General features: G+C 36.2%; 1 long non-coding RNA gene across 1 annotated transcript; it reads right to left on the bottom strand.

Moving 5' to 3' along the window:
- Window positions 1-2610: 2610 nt before the first annotated feature.
- On the bottom strand, window positions 2611-7720 carry LOC120324450. Its single transcript, XR_005565772.1, has 4 exons — window positions 7543-7720; window positions 5694-5758; window positions 4677-4752; window positions 2611-2741 (listed from the first exon to the last, which is right to left on the bottom strand). It is a non-coding gene; the product is annotated as an uncharacterized LOC120324450 (long non-coding RNA).
- Between the last annotated feature and the right edge of the window lie 9665 nt (window positions 7721-17385).

The raw sequence follows: 17385 nt of genomic DNA, 5'->3' as shown, positions 1-17385 counted from the left end.
GTAAAACACAACCTACTTATAATTATGAATCACATAATTATACACTGGCTTAAGTAATTAATATTGGTGGTAAAACTGACAATAGACTTAAATGGTAACAATTTCTGTAATTTCAATTAGGATTGTGTTTTGTCCCGGGGCCCCCTGGTGGTCTAGTGGTTAGGATGCGACGCTCTCACCGCTGCGGCCCGGGTTCGATTCCCGGTCAGGGGACTTCCCCGGGCAGATGGAGCTCGTCAGCCCTGTAAGGCCATCCATCTAAGAGAAGGTCACTCTAAACAAACCTAGGTCCTGAGGTCCTCGCTGCCACCGTCCAAGCTCGCTCGGCCCCGACAGATGAACCTCAGGATTAAAGGGTGGGCTCAGTTCAGCGCACACTGTGTCTCACCAAAAAAGTCCACTGTGCAGGTTCGAAGGGTAAGAGACCTTTCCCAAATCTTTGTTCACGAAGACTGGCCATGAAAAGTATTTTATCCCATCCTATGCAGGATACAAATACAAAATGATCCTGGAGGCTTGGTTCTGCCTTAGGGACTTGACTCCACCACGAGTGTGACACAGCAGCAGGTTTTAAGGAGTGAAAGATGAGTGAACTCAATATGTCCATAGGTTGCTCCTCAGTGGAGAATAAAGTAAACAATATAGAATGGCTGTGCTGACTGAGTCTTAAGTAAATAAAAAGTAAGTAACTGTCCCTACTTCAGAGAGAATTCTGTCTTTTGCAAGCAAAGAGAAATTCCATCACTGTAATACAGCTTCTTGATTCATAAAGTTAGAGGGATTAGACAACTATACAAAACATGAAACTGTAATTGTCTCTGTGACGATCCCTGAACTACTAGAGCTGATACAGAGCAGCAGCAACTTAAACACTGTCAGAGAAAGGGTTGGCCTGTCACAGCTGAAGAACTCAAGTTCTTGATTCGTACATATGAAAGTAATTTTAAAGGTTTACTCAACATTCCTATGCATTTCTTTTTTCTGTATGTGTTTCATTAAATCCATGAGGGATGATTACCACACAGTCAAAATTAAGCTTTTCATAACAAAATGCATGAAATTTTATTCTTAACACCCATATTGCTTGATTTGAAAACTGATATGAAGCACATTTAAAAATACTTCTTTAGAATGCAGCTAGTATATATAGCATCAATGTTGCTGCTAGTGTAACACACTGTAGTAAATTTAATACATTAGCAGAAAAAAAATTATAGTAAGTGCATAACAGCTGTTAACAACTTTGAACAACTTACCATTTTAGGTTAAAATATTTGGAAATATTATCATTTGTAGCACTGTTGAGTATTAAGTGTAGCCCCATATATATATCTCCCTTTAGGACTCTTTGATACGACAATGCACCATGGAGTAGTAATAAAAAATTTATGTAATTTCAAAAAGTAATATTCATTACGGGTCAAACTTTTCTGGATATTAGAGAAGTGAGTTAACTATAAGTGCTTGTTTCAAACTAGATTTCACACTGGAAATAAAAAAGACGTTTGCCTTCCAGGTACTTACTGATTCCATTAGTCACGATGGATTTTTTGTGTTATAGAGATTCTTGGAAGATGAAAAATACTGATTGCTTTCCTTCTCTAATATAGCAATAGTTCATGTCTCAGAACTAGTTTTATTGTCAAAGTGAATAATATTTTAATATGTTTAGAGATGGCCTTACTCTTGATGAAAAAATGAAATGACTTTTGACATTAGGGTGTTTTGTTATCTGTTCCTTGAGTAGCATAAATATCATGTAATTTTGATAGTGAGCTTCAGGTGTGATTTCTGGAAACAAAATGCAAGTGAAAAAATGTTTTTAATGCATCACAGTTTGGATTTCTTTCTCTGTAAATAGTGACTGTGTGTTAGAGCAAAAGAATTGGGGTTTTCTATAGAGCTAATACTAAACTAAATACTGTATCAGAATGATGTCTAAATTAGTTTTAAAACTTATTCTTTAACATTGAAATGTTTACTACCTTATCATACAACACTGATTTCTAAGCCTGACCCCACTGAACAATCAGAGTATTTAAGGGAAGTTCTGAACGAGAGTAAGACAGTGCCCACTTTAAAGGTAAGTAACTTATAGTTTGATTTATTGTTCCTGTAAATGGCTGGTAAGTTTGTTGAATATTGTAATTTAAGTAAATTGGCTAAATGCTTAATGTACATAAATACAATGTTTTCCCAGAAATTATTTTCTCTCATTTTTTTAAATATTAATTATGACTATTGCTAACCAATTTCAGTGCTCTCTTAAAATTATTACAGTCTTTGCATTTCCTATTTTTCATCATGACATTTAAATTTTAAAAAAATGTTTAAAAGACATTCTCAGTCTGGGAGCATTTCACTGATTACAGAATTAAATGCTAGTGAATACTTTACATATCCGGTGCTCATATAAAACACTGCATAACTGTTCACAATGCTTTTATTTGTTGGGGTTTTTTGTTCAAAATGCTTTAGCTTTTTTGTTTTCTTTTATAAGACACTTAGATTTTTCATTGTTTTACTGCTATTAGTTATATATATATATAGAGATAGATAGATAGATAGATAGATAGATATAGATATCTATATATATCTCCATCATTGAACTTATTTGTAGGAATAAATTTATTGTTTATCCGGTTTTACACATCTGGCACTCTAGGTCTAAAGGGAAAATGATCTTGGACTCCATCTGCCTCTGTTCTTTTTGAACTATGGAGGAAAAATTAATCCGTGATCTGCAAAAATAAAAACACTTGTGGGTAAATTCTACATTTTATTTGCAAAGGGAAAATGTCAGTTGGAGAGTAAAAGAGGATAACTGAGGAGCTCAATTTCATGAACATAGAGATTTTAGGAGGGATATGGTGCTGTTGCTAGTTGAGCGGATTTTGTCTTTGATAAAGTACCTGTATTTCCAGGTTTTCAGACTGAACACGACTGTTGTAAAGCAGTGGCTATTTGAAGAAAGGAAATAGGATATGCTGTAAGAAAATGTGCTTGAGTATCTACTGTAAGGAGCTATCTGGCATTACATCTGTCCAATAACTTAGCTACTCAGCTCTCTGGGTTTGCTGGATGATTAAGCAATGGATTCTGAATGGAAGACTTAGCTCCTCTCTTAGACTTTGCATTTCATACTCCCTCATAAGCACAAAAAATTACCAGAACCCCGAAGAATCTATTGTATTCCTATCTTTCTTTTACTATAGCAGTTCATGCTAATATTTGCATTACTTAGAGTGCTTGGGGTTGAAATGGTACAAAAGCAGAGCAGTGATTTCAAAGCCAGAGATTAGTAAATTGTCTTGCTGTCAAAAACAAATCCAGAACTCAGTGAATAACACTGAATAACAGTGAATAACACAGAATGAATACTGAACATTTAGAACCCCAAAGGGTCTTTAGTGCAACAATATCATGTCCCCTGTTTAGGTATTTGCTCTAAGCAGGCTCTGTTGTGGTGCCTCTTCGTGCAGTGTGAGGAAGCTGGGTGTCTGATACACAAGATACAAAACGAGCTGAAGAGCAGTGTAACCAGTAGGGAGGTTACACCTCCCAAACCAGGAGGTTTGGGCATCTTATACAATACTTCCTGGCAATTCCTTCCTTTAATTGGGATTTTCAGTACTGAGTCTCCTATTTTCTTTAAGAAGTGAGCATGTCAAAGAGAGAAGTAGAGACATACTTTGAAGTATGTCAAAGAGAGAAGGCAGGCAGGCAGGGTTCTTGACGCCTTCACCCTTTTCTTTTTTCCTTTTAAAAAGTCATGTTATGGGAAACAAAAAATCCTGAATGATCCTGTGAAATGCCTACTTTATAAATTTTTTTTAATAGAAGTCTCATTGCTCTTAAGGGAAGGGTATTTGTTTGTCTAAGTCAATTATTATATCAGCTGATCAGCAGTTCAGTGTATCATTGAAAATTTTGGTTTACAGACACTTCAGATGCATCATTTTTAATGGCATATTGTAACTTAGAGGCCTGTCCAGTTCAGCATAGACAGGTAATAAATTGCCTGAGTTTGTGTGAGCAGCGGATCCAGCAGACATATCAATGAAGCTTTTTTTAAAAATTTATTCAGTGATATAGCAAAGAAAACGGTTGAGCCAGGGAAAAAAAGAGAGAAAAAAACTTCTGAGGTAATCTGTGTTTTTATAAAAATGAAGAATAAGAAGTATAGAAAAGGGATTGTCCAAGAAAATCAGAAAGGAGAAGCTGCTTGTCTACAGTATTGTATTCAATTACCCTGATGTAAATCTGAGATTATTACACTGAAGTACTGTTTTAAGGGAGAAACTAATCTGGAAGGAAAGAACCCAAGACTGAATTCCTACAAAGCATTTTTTCTGTGAATGTGCTTTTCCATGTAACTAGGAAATGATGCAATCAGAATAAAAGCACAGGAAATATAAAACTAGGTAAGATAAAACAGAAGCTAAGCATTCACACTAAAAAAGGCTTTGAATGTACTTTGCATAATGCTGGGCCATATCCTTGCACCTGTAATTAGTCAGGATTACAACATGGCTTCACTGAAATGGTTGCGGGAATCAGAGTAAGAAATATTTGTGCTTATTTCTGTGTAGCCAGATGGGATTATCCATTAATTTTCAATCAATTCTTACGATAATACAAGATGGTTCACGACATTGCAGCTTCTAGTGGTTTACCTTTTGCAAGAGGCAAGGCTGCTGTCATTTTGTCAGACTTTTGCTATGCTTACAGTATCTTCTTTCCCTCCATTTTCTGCAAAAACGGAACAACACTCCCTTAGATCAACCTGAATAACTTATGTGTGCAATTGTTGCTTATACTTTCAGATACAGATAATTGACATTGCATTCTGTGACATAACAGTATTTCTTACTTATCTACATATTTATTTTACTTATTTAGCAGAGAAATTAAATCCCTTGCACAGTAGTTTCCTAGGTTTTGATTTTTAATCCCTTCAACCCACTGGAATACGATAAGTAATTGTTTAAAATACTACATTTTTTCATATTATATTTCACTCAGTTCTTGTTCACATTTCTGTTATGTACATTTCTTTTCAGAGCTGGATATTGAGGACATGTCAATTTAGTACCGCCTGCATATTGAAGTAACCTTTATTTACTTAGCTAAAAGACTGTGTGAGGAAATTTACAGTTGTCTTTGGAGTGCTGAATTCTCTTGAAATTAAGCCTAAATATTTGATTATATTTTTCTACTTTAAATATTTATTTTATGACAAGAATAGATGCAGTGAATGACAATTAAAAAGATTACCCTTTTCTTTCCTCTTTAAGTTATCTCTATTATCCACTGGCATTATTTTCCTTCAATCATTTACTACCTCTTCCCATTTTCATGACTTCTCAGAAACTGTTAGTAGCACAGTGAGCTCACTAACTTACTGCCTTGACATATTAGAAAGTATAACTATATAGATATATATAGATAATATATCTCTAACTATGTATAGATACATAAAGTATTATTTGTTATTCTCCAATAACACTTTTTAAATTTTAAAAATTACATTTAAAAAAGGCTAAATTATCTTATACTCAAGTTTTCAGTGTTACTTCACCACATCCAGACACACTCTGAAACACAGAACAAGAGAACAAGCAAAACATGCATTAAGAAATTTGTTATGTAGAGTTTCTGATATTTATCCCAGTTTGAGTGATTTCTCTCACCATATTCCTTGTTATGTTGAGGACACATCTGCTTTCAGAGTCTGTAGCCAATAGTACAGTTATCACTGTAATATGCAGCAAGCAGAGAAAATGAGAAATCAATAGGTTAGTCTAAAAAAAAAGTTTAAAGAAAAAGTAGGTAACATGCACGTTTTAAAAATCATTTTAAATCTGACAAAAAAGCAATCAAGACTGTTAGGATGTTGATATAGTTCAATTCCACTGAGAATCTGAGTTGTTATAATCTGTGCATGCTGAAGCTTGTGAACGGCAAACCACTGTATCAAAGAGGCATATGAAGAGGGTATTACAATAATCCAGACTGGATGTTATAAAAAACAGGAATCAAGAGCTCAGCACCCTGTGGAGACAGTAAGCTTTAATCTTTACTCACTACTAAATTCGTGAGATGGAATTAGGTACTTATGACTCTCAAAGTCTTATCATGTGTACTGAGCTGAAAACAGTAACTTTTCTGTTGACATTATTTAAACCATGTAAGTTTCTACTTTGCTTCAATTAAATGATCTTTAAGCTCCCTTTTTATATTGATTGGGATTTCTCAGGCTATCATTCATAACTCACTCAAATTTCCAGCACTCAGGTCAATGCAATTACTTTTTTTCTTAACTTTCTATCAGTAAGACACTTTTAAATAGAACTGACAATAGTGCTCCTAGAATTATTTGGTCAAAACAGGGTAAAAGGTCTTTAAAGGAATATTAACACTTCTTTTTGTATTAAGATTATAGCAAAAAAACAGGTCTTCTCTTTTTTTTAACTCTTTCCATGATGCCACCTGAAGATCACAGACCCAGCGTGGTAACTAGAACTTAACATAGTTAGGTCAATATGTAAGGAGGAAATAATTATAGACTTTAATAGCATTTGTATTTTTCCCTGAAATTGTATCATCTGGTTCTTTGAAAATCTTAAGTGGCAATATTTTTCATGTTGGATTACCAATATTGTTCAACAGAAAGAAAAAAAAAAATCTTCTATTCTCTTAGACATGCCATATCTTAAGAACGATGCACAGGTTTGTATTGCCTAGTTCCAGACATGAAAATGTGTGATTCCCTGAGCGTGAGCTAAAACTTAATTTCTATTTTATTTAAAGGGAGAATTTAACAAAAATATAGCATAGTAAAGCTGGAACAAAACTTGAAAAAATTCAAGTTAATAGATGACAGAGAAAAACAATCACAGACAAACAAAAAAGTGAAAAAGAGATAGAAATAACAAGGAAAAACCAATGAAAATTCTGATGTTCCTAGCATCCATTTTTGCAGAAGCATCACTCACATGTTCTGCCCTAGAATTAAGGAGTTCTCTATTTCTGAATATTGTAGACATAGTTTCAGCAAGGTTAAACTTAAATTTCCCATGATAAACAATAGATTTATAAGATAGAGAGAAAAAGCAACACATATTGTTTTTATGCTGTCTTATAATTGTCATAGGTTTACTTATTCTAAAAAACCAAGCAGGGAATTTTTCTTTCCCCTGCATCACTGTAAAAGAAAGATGTTGAACGAGGCAGGTGGAAGGGGTTTGCCTACGGTAATTGACACACACAGAAGAACTAACTAGCAGGCCTGCATTCCAGACTGTCAGAAGACTGGGGGGGTGGGGTGGTAAGTTGTTCTTTCCCTCTCCTTGGGAAATGACAATCACTTCTCTTCTGCCCTGACACAGGGAGTGGTGTGAGTGGAAAGACTCCGAGGTCGCTTTGTTTTTGGCCTGGTCATCTGGCTGCTTTCTGGCTCCAGTTTGCCTTCGTTTTTCTGCGCCCTCTTCTGCCCCCAGTCCAGACCTGCTCGAACTTCATTGGAGAGGTTTGACCCACCTGCAGAAGAACCTTTCGGGGAGGAGGTAGCCCTTTCTTTCCTCCCCTCCTGTGTTAGCAGTGGCATGGTCTGTTGACAAAAGAGGGGAAATCCTGGCCACAGCCAGCTGCAGACAGCTTGAATTTAGTGGGAAAGAGCCCCCTTTTTTCCCCCCTTTTCCCCTTCCCCTTCTTGGTGGGGGGGAAGATCTCCATTTTTGGCTTCTACCATGTGCCGGGGCCCCCACGTGGCGACTGCCAGGGCCCAACAGCGCCCCCTGCTGGCCGACACGGAGCAACTGCAGGCTCTGCTCCTCCAGTGATCCAACAGCGCCCCCTGCTGACCGTGGTTAGAATTGCTCCAAAAAGGAGAAAGTTCTGAACTGTTTCCTTTTGAAGGGGACTTTTGGGTACAGGATTATTGTTTAGTTGTTTTTGTGTTCTTTTGTTGTTCTACCAATACACATATATCCTCTAATAAAGGGCTGTTATTTTTTCTTTTTCCATACTTCCTGAATTGGAACCTCTTAATTCTGGATTTACAATTGCTTAGAGGAAGGAGTTTGGTCTTCCTCATAACTCCTTAGCAAAACACTTTAGTCTCATTAAACTGAGACAATTATGTAAACCCTTTTCAAGTGGAAAAAGAGTGGGAGGTTTAGGTTGGTTGGTTGTTTTTTTTAATCTTAGGAGTCATTTCTACAATATTTCAGGATATTTTTTCAGTTTCAGTTTTGTTTTAAATACTAGAATAAATTGAGAAGTCTCCACAATGTTTATTTTGCAATTATTTTAAAAATGAAATGCATTGATCAGCATGAAAAGTTGTAATCTTTTTACTGAAATATTACACTGTCTTCCAAAAATATTGAGAACTCTTTTCATCAGCTCTAAAGTTAACTGTAAGGAATATACTTTCTAACTTTTTGCGATGCACCCCAAACTTTGGAAACATTTTACATGCTGACCAGGCAACAGAAAGATACAAGGCAATCATATCACTCAGAAGCTGAGCTAAATGGTATTTTCCTTTTACATCACTTTTTCCTCAAAAATGCACTTTCAGAAGTGATGAAATGAGAATACACTACTGAAACACTATTTTGAAAAACAGAAATGATTCAACAATTGCAATAAAAACCAAAGAAATCAAGCACTACATTCAAAAAACTGCTATAGAATGAATATGGTATTTTTCCTCATTTTCCTCAATATCCCATTGGTTAGGGTATTGTCCTATGAAATAGAGGATTGTGTTTCAGATCTTTTTTTCAGGAGCTTTTACTCATCATATTCCACTTACCAGACAAATGTCCTAGCCTCCACATTGTAGTTATTTTTAGTTTTGGTATCTGACACAATTATTATTTAATTAGTTCATACAAAGTTCCATCAGTGCATTTGTGATCTAATGTAAAGAATTATGGGGGATCACCTCACACAGAGGAAAGATATGAATTCAAGTGGAGTTTATTTTTAAAGTTTGTGTTAAAAAGAGTGAAAACAAAGTTCCTTATTTTTCTTCCTTCTGGAAACTTCATTTTAAAGATATTTTTCTTGATTTTTCTGTGCTTTTTAATTTTTAGCATGTTTCAAGATTAAATATCCCATTTTGGGACACATGAAATTAGACTCACAAATACTCATGGTAGCTTTCATTAAATTGCAGAAGCTGCTGGTAGAGAAAAGGACTTTCAGTGCTTTCAGTAGCTCTTCTGTTATTTCACAATGACTTGAAAACCAAGCTTACTGCTCTTTAAAGCACTTTTACACCACATGTAAAAGTATGATGAGCAAAGGAACACTGCAAATGTTCCCGTATCATGTAGAGGGAAATATCAGCTATGTTCTTCCTTTATATAGTGAAGGAAGGTGCAGATTCCAATCATCAATGGCTAAAAAAGATATTACTGTCCTTTATTTGTTCATATTACAGTTCAAAATTCAGCTTAAGTTCTGGAAGTGAAAAGAAACCTCCATACAGTTGCAGCTGGTACTTTGTTCAAAGGTAAAATAAATTCAGCTAAAACAAATGACTGCTGTTGGCAAAACAGCAGCAAACACTGTTTTGTGACTTCTCCAACCCCAAGTATGAGGGCAAAGTTTTCTGATGCTGGTCCCTGTTTACCAGGCTGTAAATTATGTTCTGTGCAATGCCTGAACCAATAATCAAAAAAAATATCCAAAAACCACCAGAAACAATAACTTTGAAAACATCTTGTACTTTGTTTTTCTACTTAAAATAGCATTGCAAAAAGTTAGAAAGTGTATTCCTTACAGCGCCTCAGCCATTGGGCTGCCCCAAGTGTACCCTGGCTGGGGGGGGATTGGAGGAGCCCTTGGGTGCCCAGTGTCAGAAGGGCAGCTTCCGCAGGAGGCAGCAACCGGAAAGGTTGTTTCTGTAGACAGTACTGGAAGGATTCTAGGGCCTATGAGTGGTAGTGCAGCCTCACAGTCTTGGTGCTCAGAATATCTGTGTCTTTCATTCACTCCAGTAAAAGCAGTTTGATTAGAAGGCTGTCTCTTGCTCTGAAAATTTCTGCCTGCACTTCTCATGTTACGCACTAGCAGAACTTATTTTCAACTAAACACATAACTTTGCTAAATTAAATATTGGGTTCCTATGGTTTAAATGTTTTGTGGGAATTAGGCTGTACAAAGGTGGTTTCTTAGTTTGCAACAGAGATGAAGGTCATTATTATTCGTTGTGAATGATGTGAGTTACTCATAGTCTGAGGTGAAAAACTGGAATAAGTAATATCTCTGTACAGCAAGAAACTATTAGATTAATGCTGCAACAGTTTTCATTTGTTTTACTTTGTTCCAAATATATGCTGAATAAGCAAGCCTAAAAGCCTCTTGAATGTTAAATGCTGGATATTTAAAATTATTGCTGCCACACTGAAGCAATCAATTAGATCTGCTGATGCTGCTCCCAAATTCTCTTTCACCCAGTGCCATCCCTCTGGAGCGCACAGGTCCTCTGAAACCTACCTCCCAGCTCTTGCACTGTCTGTGTCAGCCTGGGTGCTGGGCGCAGCAGAAACCCTTGAGCATATAGAGGAGTTGAGGCTTCGAGACCCACTGGAAGGTTTACTGAGTGCTGAACACATCTGAAGAAATAGACGCAAATTTTCCTTTCTGGAAGAGAAGAAATTTATGTTCATTTATTTCCCTTGACTCAGACAGTGGAGGAGAAATTAATTTCTGATGGAGATCTTTATAATGAAAATCAATATTTTTGGTGTGTCCAGAGTATATCCAAACAATAGATTTAATCCTCAGAAATTATATACTTTTATTTTTTGTCATCTTTCCATTGGGAGTACTGAGGTCAGAATTAAAACTATATATTTAAATGCCGTTCGGTCCTTTGAGAGGTACTATTGCTGTAATACTTGAGTTGCATGGATTTAGTTATTCTCCTGGAGAATCTATCTTTAAAATTAAATACTTCCATGCCTTGCAAAAAACCCCAAAACTAAAAAGTACACATTTATTCGACATGGTTACTGTCTTTTCTGAATATCTGTAAAATAAATAAATACATAAACAATTCAATGAGTTAAGAAGGGCTATCCCTAAACAAGAAAAATGATTGTTGGAGAGTTATTTCCAAGCAGACTATTACTGTGCATTTATTCTTAATTGCCCTCTGCTATAGGTTTCATTACCCTGCCAGCTAGAAATGACAACCTGACAGCTCTGTTGTTTCTCTAGGTCAATTTTATCTCAGTTGTTGAATACTCAAACCTCATTAACTTGCTGCCAGGCCTCCAGAATTGCATGGATTGCTGTCTGCAAATACAAGCAAGTAATGAGTAGTTTTACATTAATTTTATTGTTCTGATGAGTTTAAGGGGAAAAAAACACAGCTGGACATTGGAAAACGAAGCAGTTATTCTGGGTACTTGAGTCAGTACTTAATATATGGGTAGTATTTGAGAGTGATTTTTTCACATATAATAGATTTTTGTTCTGCTAAAGGAACTGAGTACATTTTAAAGTCACTCAAAAATTTTGGTCTTTATCTGGTCTATTTCTTTTTTGTTGTTGTTGTTTTACTTTAGAGCAGCTGGATTATTAGAGCTTCTTCTGTTGCTAAATCATACCTCACATATGTATCAGTAAAAATAATCTAACCTGGCAACAAGTGTTCTGTAGTGGAGTACATGTGCCCAAATAAGTCTGTGTTTATGCTCAAGGGGATCCTCAATATTATTCTATACTCTTTTGCAATTGCTCCTGAAAGTCGTCAGAGTTAAGTTTTTATATAGCAACCAAAAGTGACTGAAAATGTATCCATGACTGGCAAAGGTGGAATGTGGCTGTGCTTTATTTGCCTTACTACATCAACAGAAGGAAGAAGTAAAAAACCTCCAGTAAAAGCTTGAAGGTGAAGTATCCCAGGGGATTTAACAAGACTTATCACACAGCACAAAATAATCATTTGGATGACTCCTTCCCTTTCTCCATGGATGTATTCATCTCTCCAGTGCCTATTGTACAGGATATAAAGTAGCAAACCCTACAGACACCTCCCCCTTGAATATTATTTGGAATTAAATGAATTTCAAAAGAAAGTAACTTTCAACTTTGGTGCCTGTGTATAGACTAACCATGCCATAAATTTTAGTTGTCAGTTTGAATACAATATAATTTGGTGATATTACCAGGTGTTTTTCTCCATTAGCATCATATTGGCTGGTGAAAGCAGAGCCATGAATGACATTATAAGCCATCATCAGCACATTTATTTTGGTTTGTTTAATATAGAGAAACTAAAATAAAAATAAAATAAAATAAAGAAAATCTTTATACTGGAACTCTTAAACTTGCATTTCAACCACTCCAGTAACTATGGACTAGGAGTCTTGTCCCTAAGTCACAAAAACTACAAGAAGATCACAGATAATATTTAGGAAGAAATTGTGGGGAGGGAGAAGAGAAGTATGTGTCCTCATCTCCAACTTTTTTCCTGATCAGGATTGAGGTGCCTTGGCAGGACAGTAAAAGAAAGCTCCAATATTTTACTGCTGAACTGTACATGTCAATGGCTACAAACAACACATCAGCCATCAAGGCTGTAAATCCAGCACTTATGCAGTAAAGGGAACAACCACATATTCACATTTTGTTTCCAAGGTGATGATAAAAGATATCAAAGCTTTCCCCTAAATAAATCAAGGTATCCTTGTGCAATCTGTAAGTGTAATAAGTAACACTTAAATCTTTTGGTGACATTCAAAAGAATTCTATAAGAGGTGATTCTATAGTCTCAAGAATTCAGATTTCTGCTGTGCTTGAGTTCTACAGGTTAAAATCACCTAGGGTAGCCTAGATGTTGCACCGAAGAAGAAGTTCCAATGCTGAGCAGTGCTGACTGCCCCAGGGGGCTTGCTTCATGTCCAGCAGCATGGATTTGATTTTTGTTTTCCCTTATCTTTTGACCTTCTGAATGAAATGGAATTTTTATAGTGAAAAGTCTTTATCTTTGACTTAATCTTGCTTCATGCCATTAAGGTAGAGTTTACACCAAATAATATAAACACATAGAGGGGTCAGAGCTTTCCAACTTAGTCTATGTTTGATTATACTGTAATCGTTCTTTGTTGCAATAGCTACTTCTTTATTTGCAGTGGTCTTGATATGATAGCACTGCTGTTATGTAAGAAGTGTCTTCAATGGTCTATAACAATTATAAGTGTAACTTTACAGGTGGTTCATAAGCATTCTTAATCCCATCATGTACACAAGCACAGACTTGTTGAAATGACGATTTTCAGATATGATTGGCTAATATTAAGCAATTTAGGGTCAGATTTTTCAGACAAGGTGAACATCTACAGATTTTTCTTAATAGTAAAATGTCTCTTTTTGACTGACACTATCCAGCAAAGCCACACTTACTGAAATTCCTCCTTTCTTCAGGACTATGTGTATTTTCACAGTACTTTTTATGCCACATATAGGCAGAGATGCCAGCTTTCTTATAAAAGTGGATCTGTAAGTAGGATGTTAATTAGGTGCACAAATATATCTTGTTCTTAATATCCATTTTGTAAATATGTCCCAAGAAACAGAATAAAGGTTGAGACATATAATACATATAATAAAAGGCATGGACACAGCAGGAAAGAAAGGCATATGGCAATATATATGAAGAACCTTTCTTGACAAAAGAAATAAATGGCATATGTAGTTTGGAAACCTGAGTAGGAACAGTTTAGATGAAGAAGAAAGATAGGTAAATTAAAATCTAAAAAGCACTAAAAATTGGTATAGACCTCCTAGGCAAGATTTAAAAAGAAAAGGAAGATAAGGGAAACCTATAAAAAGGATAAATCATTAATCATTGGAAATTCAATTAGTTAATATTGACTGGGCTGGCAGTTATGGATTTGATAAGAAAAGGTACCTCTTCCTGGAAGTAATACAGGACTCCTTTCTGATACATTTTTCAGGCTATCCAGTAAAAGTACAGGCTATTTTGTACTTACTCCTCTTGCTGGGAAATAAAACCAGGATGATAAATAAGATAAAAGTTGAGAGTCATCTAAAGTTTAGTGACCACAATGTTGTCAGAACTTCAGGTGCCCTTGAGGTTATAAATGTGAAAAGCAATCTCAAAATCACTCAATTTTAAAATATAAATAAATAAAAATAGAGAATGAGTGAATGTGGAATGACTTGAAAAAAAATTGATTAAAATCAATTTTGGTTTGGGGAATTTAGTATGAAAAACTAGCTAAATAGCACAGAAGTAACCCTGACAGCTGACCCTCATGAGACCTTGTTTCATGAGAAATGGCTGGATTTTTATTTTCCTGTACAGTGTATTTTGGAAATCATTTGTGTGGTCTCTTGGGAAATATACCAGTCATACAATTCTTTCTCATGAAAGCCTTGTCTATTGCTTCAGAAGACCCTGTTTACTTACTCTGATGCTTGAAATGAGACATTTCAGTTTGAAGGAGAGAGATTACAATAAAGAACGATACTTCTAGAAAAACAGGAACAAAAAGGTGCATTCAGTGAAAACATTAATGAGTTTGCAGATGTTCCTGTTAGAGTAGGATTAATTTTATTGTCACAAAAAAACCACTGCAACCATCTTGAGTTACATGAAATGAATAGCTTGAGAAAACTATTAAACTGAGCAGATCATTGAAGTCAAGGGGGGATTCTCTTCAAAAGAAAGGTATCATAATTTCATAGGACAGGAAGGCTGATGTTTGTCAGGGCTTGTCTAGATTAAAAACATCATTTGTTGTGATTTTTTTATTTAACTTTGTCACTTTGGTCTTCACTGGTCTCAGTAAGAGCTACTGTTCAGGAATGTGTAATATTGCAGACTGCAGGTAGTAGAGTCAAAATTTCTTTTTTTCCTTCAGTCCTACAAAGCAACTGCAATAACTAAAGACATGCTGTGTTCCACCTTTTAAGGCAATACTTCCCAGTGTTCTGATCTGCATGTAACCAATAGCTCAACAGTTTAAGTACTTTCATGAACCACTGGAAAATTGTGCTCTCTCACTAATGATGAAGGAATTGAACTCTAAGGTCTCTTGGTTTGAGTGAATGAATACCTGTGTCACTGAGGTATTGATTAGAAATATCAAAGATTAATTTCCAGACATTCAAAAAATTCTCTGGAAGCAGCTTTTTCTTTGTGAAGTGTTTGAAGTGAAAATAACCTTTAAGATCATATGAATTTTTTATATAACATGTATTTTTCCTGTTTGTGGCTTATGTTTAAGAAGCAGTATATAGCATTTTAATAAAATCAGTTGTCCTGACATCCCTGCGCACACATCCTCCCTTTTTTTTAGGAACAGCAGGGTGGGATAGTTTGGTTAGGGGTTTTGACTCAAGAGTTGAATGGAAGAATCAATTAATCCACTAAATCTAAATGGCTGCCACCCCACTGATCTAGAGAACATGGAATGGAGTGAGAGTATGCTACTGGTTTTATCTGTTACTTTATATTCCAAATATTTAAAGCATGTTCTTTACATTTAAGACAAATGTAAGTTTTATTTAGCCAAATGGTTTCCCGGTAACAATAGTGTTATGGTTTCTTTCACAGACCAAAAGTTTCCTGCTGTGAGCCCTTTTCTTATTTCATAATGGCTGAACCTGGAAGAACTTTGGCCTCTTAACCTACAGTGGCAGCTGAGGAATTTCACATTGCAAATTACATCAGCTTCAGATTCAGTGTTTGGTAGGACATTAATGTACACATATCTCAAGAAGCTTGCTTTTGCAACATACTTTACAGAAGTTTGACAAGGCTATTCTGAATAGGAATAGCCTACTTGTTGAGGAAGAGCAGTTCATGTATAGGGCTCAGGAAACAAACATCTAGTCCTATTTCCTTATGGTAAACTGATGGTTAAGACATAAATTACAATCAGACACTGTCAAAATAGATAAGATATTCTTAATAACATTTCGAACATTTTAGTTTTCATGTCTAGTGAACAATACTATTAAAAAATGCTTTTCTAGAACTTGTAACATAAAATCTGAAACGCATTTTACATTTCTTGAGTGGTTTGGGTAATGAATTACCCAGGATTGTTTATTATAAAACTCAAGGTTGTTTGGTTTATTGTTTTTTTTTCCCTCCAGAAAGTTAACTTTCTTTTTTTTCCTTAAAATGTGATTCTACACTTTCAGTTGAATTGGAAAATACTGCATGATCCATGAAGAAGGCAGTACCCCCCAGCAAATATTGAGTTTTATCAACAACTATGAGATGTTACATCTATGTGTGTTATATGTGAATATTATATGAATACTGCATAATAACAAAAGGATGAGTAAAGGATTAAGTGGAATTGTTACAGAAAGAAAAGACAAGCAACTAGATAATATTCAAGTGTAAGTAGGACAAGAGACTGAAGTCTGAGGACGCTGCTGTAAGTAAAATAAGGAAAAGTTTCCTATTAGACTATAAATGTGGGCATGAGGGGAGTTATTCCTAGAAAAGCCACTTCTTTAAAGCCATTTGCCATGCCATTGCAATTACACTTGAGGAGCTTTCTGTAAGAAAGAATTTGCAGTCAGCCCAACTGACACTGTCTCTCTGGGTAGAAGGAGCTAGACTTGCTCTCTAGGAAATAATTTATGAAAATAAGATAAATGCACTGGGCCTGTCATTTGCAGGGACCAGATCCATGGTAAAAACTAGAGCGACACTCAGAGATTTTGTGCAAGTTTCGAGCTGGCTTCCCGCCAAGTCCCCCGAAACTCGACAACAAGGACCCACCTCCCAGAGAGGGAAAAAAAAACCCAAGCAGCCAAAGCCATAGCAAAATATATATATATATATATATTTTACATATGAGACAGATACACAAAAGGAGAATACCACACACCGGGGGGGGGGGGGGGGGGGGGGGGAAGGGAGAAGGACAAAAAGGGGCAAGGACCGCACAAGTCAAACAGCCAGCCGAAGGCAAACTAGCAAAAATCTCACCACTTCCCTTCGAACAGGCAGGATGGCTGGACACGGCCCTTGGCTCTCCCCTCACGGGTGGCAGATAACAGCAGTCACTGTAGGCCTCAGCTCCAGATAAGCCCGACCGAGACAGGGACCCACCGTTCTCGAACCTCGCCGGAAAGGAAGAGAGAGCGATCCCCCCCGCTGGCTTTATTTATACCTCAAGTTACGTAAAGGAATAGCATGGAATATTTCCGTGATCACTTTTCTAGTTCCTTCCTGGTTACAAGTTGGTCTCCAGGAAGGTCTAGAGTGAAACCACCACAGATGTCTTGGCTGGAGACAGACATCTCCAGCCTTTCTCTTCATTGATCTGTGGTAAGACCTCAGGTATGAGAGGAATAGCCATGACATGA

This window comes from Pipra filicauda, unplaced genomic scaffold (assembly GCF_003945595.2).
Source record: "Pipra filicauda isolate LSUMZ 115617 unplaced genomic scaffold, ASM394559v2 scaffold538_size336133_pilon, whole genome shotgun sequence".
NCBI classification, from domain to species: domain Eukaryota; kingdom Metazoa; phylum Chordata; class Aves; order Passeriformes; family Pipridae; genus Pipra; species Pipra filicauda.
The sequence above is the reverse complement of the archived record's forward strand: the minus strand, read 5'-3'. Positions and strand labels throughout refer to the sequence as shown.